At 55.5% G+C, this 5,297-nt stretch overlaps 1 protein-coding gene across 1 annotated transcript in view; it reads right to left on the reverse strand.

Annotated features, from left to right (window-relative positions):
- Positions 1-5,297, reverse strand: part of CSMD1 (CUB and Sushi multiple domains 1) — a gene marked incomplete at its 5' end in the record, with an annotated part of 650,642 nt that overhangs the window by 359,630 nt on the left and 285,715 nt on the right. The gene's annotated exons all lie outside the window — the stretch shown is intronic.

Here is a 5,297-nt window from a genome sequence, read left to right on the forward strand (position 1 = left end):
ATATATATTTTTTTTTTAGAATCACTGAACACCTTCGTGGAAATGCCTCCTCCCATGGAAGTGTCTGGCCTCCTCTCAGAACCTGCGGTGACGTCACCTCATGTGGAAAAGGCCTCCTGGAAGGTGTGACCAAGTGACAGATCTTGTGATGGAGAGATTGCCCTGTTTATCAGAGGGCCCGATGTAATCAGAACGAACCTCAAAGGTAGGAGGAGGAGGCAGAAGAAGGGAGGTGTGGGGAGCAGAGGGCCTGGCGCCTCCACAGTCCTCGCTGCGCGGCCTTTAGTCTGGGCCCTGGTTTTCTGAAACGGCTTTAGCAGTGAGAGCTGCCACAGGCCACAGTGGAGAACGAACAGGAATCATGAGCATGGGCATGGGCATGACGCAGACCATTTTAGAGAGAAAAGAGGAAATGCAGGACCGGGAATCTGGGCCTGTTCGTGCACGAGACACTGACTATTTGTTATTATTTAAAATATATATTTTATTGATTTCAGAGAGGGAGAGAGAGACAGAAGCATCAATGATGAGAGACAATCATGGACCGGCTGCCTCCTGCATGCCCACTCCCAGGGATCGAGCCCGCAACCCGGGCATGTGCCCTGACCAGAACTGAACCCAGGACCCTTCTGTCTACAGGCCAATGCTCTATCCACTGAGCCAAACCAACTGACTATTTAAATAATCAACGTATAGACACCAAGGACAATGAGCTGGTGAAATTGGGCGAATCAAAGGCATTTGGACTGAAAGGAAAGGAGGCGGGTGAGGGAAAGACACGTCTCAGTAACTGGCTGGAAAGGGAGGGGCCTCAGATGCGGTTCATTTCTGGAGCCCCTCAAACTGGGTCGGGAACCCCATGTCGCCGGGCGGGCAGCGGAAACCCAGCCGCCCGTGGAGGCTCGAAGGGGACCATATTCCCGCGTGCGTTTCCCGAGTCTGCCCAGTGAAGCTCATGAATACGGGCCAGTTCGTTTCCTTTAACGGTTCAGCAAGGGTTTCCTTCTGGCAGCGGTGGAATTGGGCACCGGGCTCACGGCACGCCCGCTAAGAGGACCTCGATGGGCCAAAACGGCAGGCCAGTCGGTCCAGCCCCTCCCATAGCCCTGTGTCCCCTCAGGGTCTGTGCACACCGCCCGTGACCCTCCCTTCTCCAGACCTGGCTCAGCCTCCCTGTCTCGCCGGGAGTGTCAGGCGGAGCACACCGCCCGGAACATCCCTGCTCCTGCACTTGCTTATGTGACCGGGAGCTACTGAGTCAACTTGCCGAGACCACTTTCCAAACTGTGTTTAGAAACCCTCGCCACGCTGGGGAGAGCTGCGCTGGAACCCTTCCTGACAATAAGGCCGACTTCTCCCGTGTTTAGGAAATTGCCATAAATCCTGGGTGCTCCTTGTCCTTAAATGTCTTGCACAATGGAGACCAGGAAGCCCCCTCTCATGCCTTAGCTCCCTGCCCTCTCCACTCACACCCGCTCTGCAGCTCGGACACCCACCCCATAAGCACAGTGCAATCCAGCCGACACCAAGCACCGGGCCCCATCCTAACATGGAGCAGCCCCCTCAAGCACCAAGTGCCCACAGCCTAACCGAGCAGACTGCCCACGGGCTAGAGACTCGCAGGACAAGTGTCTTCAAAGGGGAATTCAGACCCCTGTCAGCACCCACATGTGCCCTTGTTTCCGCAGGCGGAAGGCCCAGCAGGCAATGGGAGAGCTGAGCCGTGACAGGTCAGGTCGGCCGAGATGGGACAGGGTTGCCGTTGAAGAGCGGTGGTTGCCGTTGGGGACGCCCATGACAAACCCTCCCCTCCTGTAAACACCCCAGTCGCTCTGTCACCTCCCTGAAGAGGCGGGGGAGTGAAGACACTAAAGACACGGCCTGCTGCGGCCAACCACTCCTGCCTTCCCTCTCAGTGCCCGTTCTAGACAAAACCAAGACACAGGACTCCAGTGCCCCCTCAACCGACTTACAAGTTCGTGCTCCCATGACTGTGTCGTGAGGCGCTTCCACCAGAGCCCTGGGACTCAGTTTGCCTGTGTAAATGCTTCCCGAATTTCAAAGCTGCTGCACTGATGTCCCTCCAAAGAGCTTCCTCGTGTGAGCATCTCGGTAGAATTAAGCATCCTGGCCCCATGATGCTTTGCTCCCAGTGTGATCTATGGAACATCAGCGAGCCCTGAGACTAGACAAGGTTGGACGGTTAAGACAAGGCCACCCGATCTCTTTGTGGATGCGATTTCCCACCAGTGTTTCCACTGGTGAGTGTGAACGCCAAGTGGCTGGGATCTGCCATCCATGGAGCCTGAACGGTGAGCGGGACGCCCTTGGACAGTGAGAACGGGTCATGCCAGGGACCGGGCCGGAGCAGGACCGTGGACCCTACAGACAAAAGGCGGACCAGCGGGATTGAGCGTGGGTCACAGCCATGCCCGGAACTCAGCAAACTGGGCTGGACCCGAAGGTCGAGTAGAGGACCCCTTGGAGGGAACGTGACAGATCCTGTCCTCTGAAGCGTAAGGACCCGACATCAGGGAATCGCTGGGAACGGAGCCTGGAAATGGCTCGGACAGACCAGCAATCGGAGAGACAGTCCAGAGGCAGCCCTGACAGCGTTGCTCAGGGAAGTCCTCCAGGCCGGGCCTCTCCATCCGGGAGGAAGGAGGCCGAGAAGGCAGCCTCAGCCTCCAGCATCTTCTCTCTCCGTGACCGGCCAGAGAGCCCTGGGCCTCCTCTCAGGCGGGAGGGACCTGGGCCAGGTGCTCACAAGGTCATCTCGGGGAGGAACAATCTGGGTGCAGCCAACCAGTGTGTCTCAGAGTCGGAGGCTGGGAAAGAGTCCTCAGGGTGTGTCTAATCCTGAGCCTGCGACAGCCCAGCTGCTGGTTTCAGCACCAGCGGCGCGGACAGCGCCTGAGGTGTGTCCCCAGGGAACACAGGGACTGAGCCTCCTGGTACAGGGGACCCAGTCCCCACCAGGCATGTCTGAGCACCCATCTGCTTTTTGATTATTAAAGAAGACGATGCAAACAGATTTCTATAATAAACACACATGCATTCGATGCTCTGAGACGGACTTTAAAAACAGTGCAGAGGGACACTGGGCTTCGTTCGCCCTGCCGGCTGCTTTCTCTGTGCCGTTACTTCAGAAACACGAGTCCCCACCAGGCATGGCTGAGCACCCATCTGCTTTTTGATTATTAAAGAAGACGATGCAAACAGATTTCTATAATAAACACACATGCATTCGATGCTCTGAGACGGACTTTAAAAACAGTGCAGAGGGACACTGGGCTTCGTTCGCCCGGCCGGCTGCTTTCTCTGTGCCGTTACTTCAGAAACACATTCTCTCAGACACGGTGAACTCCACCTTCTCCCTTAGTCCCCAGGTGGGCTCAGCTCAGCCCAGCCCCATTCAAGGTCTGGAAATGAGTCAGCTTTTGTCGTAACAAACGTCTTCCATCACTTGGTGCAATGATGCAATGACTTGCACCGTCCGAGACCAGCTCATCACAGACGCCACACCTGCTGTCTGCCCCTGGATCGGGGGGGGGGGGGCCTTTCTGATTCTGATGCTTCCCAGGGGGCCCAGATGCAGCTGTGACACGACCATCAGAACCCGAGGCACATCTGGAACACCGCAGCTGCTGCAGACCCAGGTCCCCGTCACCCGTCACGGCACCTGGCCCTGGACACAGGTGTGGGCGGGAGGCCCCTCGCAGCTCGTCTCCAAGCGCCATCAGTCTGACCCTCCGTGTGAAACGGGGCATCTACGGGACGCGCCTTACATAATTTTAGTGAAGACAGATTACATCCACGGTTAATACTCGGGGCAGTTTTGCTAGATCTCGGTCTCATTATTTGTTTGCTGAATGAGAGCAGTAGCACCTTAATTCATCTTTCACTCTCTAAACAGATGATGATATGATGATGATGAAGAAAATGGGAAATGGATGCTAACCCAGAGTGAGTCCTACCCAAGTGCCAGCCCTGTCATATGTTTTGTCATAACTTAATCATTCAATGGTTCCCACGGGCCAATTTGTATTTTTAAAAATATATTTTTATTGATTTCAGAGAGGAAGGGAGGAGGGAGAGAGAGAAGCATCAGCAATAAGAGAGAATCATCGATCGGCTTCCTCCTGCACACCCCACACTGGGGATCGAGCTCGCAACCCAGTCATAGGCCCTGATGGGGAATCAAACCATGACCTCCTGGTTCATAGGTCGACGCTCAACCACTTGGGCACGCCGGCCGGGCTCATTTTGTATTTTAATTTGATGCTAAGGGCTGGGGACCTGTGAGGTTCGGGAAGTGGTGGCAGGGCTCACAGGAGCCTGCGCCTGGACTGACCCCGAACCGGTGATTTCTGAGTGTTTTCACTCTGCAGGCGGGTCTCCGCTGCACTCTCTGGAACTCTCACGCTCTGGCTCTTTTCCAAAGTCCAGATGGACGCATGCCTCCTTGTGTCCAAAAATACTCACCCTTCGTCTCCGCTGAGACACAGAATAAATTTACCGCCTTCGGATGTCACCTGAGACCTTCCATCTCCTGGCCTCGCCTGACCCCCCAACCTTACTCCCCTCTGTGTCTTGTCCGCCAACAGGAGGTGGAAGGCCACCTCCCGCAAGAATTCTCAGATTCCCTCCGTCAGCATCCACCTCTGGCATCCGCGCAGCCTCTGGTGTCAGCAGCATGCCCCAGGTTTTATCACAGGGCCAGCCGTTTGGATGTCTGTCCCCTCCCCGGGATGCAAAACCTGACCTTGTGAGAGAAGGGGCCGCTGCCTGCTGTCCGCTGCTGCCTGCTGTCCGCTACCGGAGCTGCACAGGCCGCGGAGCCTCTTGTCCAGCTGCTCACAGGACGAGGCAGGGTTGGGATAAATACATAGATGCTGCTGCAGCCGTGAAGCTGTGTGAACCCTTCCTGCCCCTCGTTAGTGCCAGAGTGCCTTTTCCTCTGCTCTCGCCTAGTCAACCTTCAGCTCCGAATCTCTCAAATCCTCACTCTCCATTTTGAACTAGGGAACATGTCGCTGGAGATTATTGAAGGAAATCAGTTTGCCCCGGCCTGAGGTTAAAGAGAATAACGTCTTGCTGATTGGGCTGATGTTTTGCTGAGTGGTTTGTACCTACGATTCTAGTCAGGGCGAGACGGGTGATTCAGGGCCCATTTGTAAACCAGTGTTCCTTCATTCACACACAACACAAGTCCAAACAGGGATTCGGGGAGGTTTACATAGAAAATTGCAAGAGCCCAGCTGGTGTGGCTCAGTGGTTGAGCATCAACCTATAAA

This window comes from Myotis brandtii, unplaced genomic scaffold (genome assembly GCF_000412655.1).
Source record: "Myotis brandtii unplaced genomic scaffold, ASM41265v1 scaffold646, whole genome shotgun sequence".
NCBI classification, from domain to species: domain Eukaryota; kingdom Metazoa; phylum Chordata; class Mammalia; order Chiroptera; family Vespertilionidae; genus Myotis; species Myotis brandtii.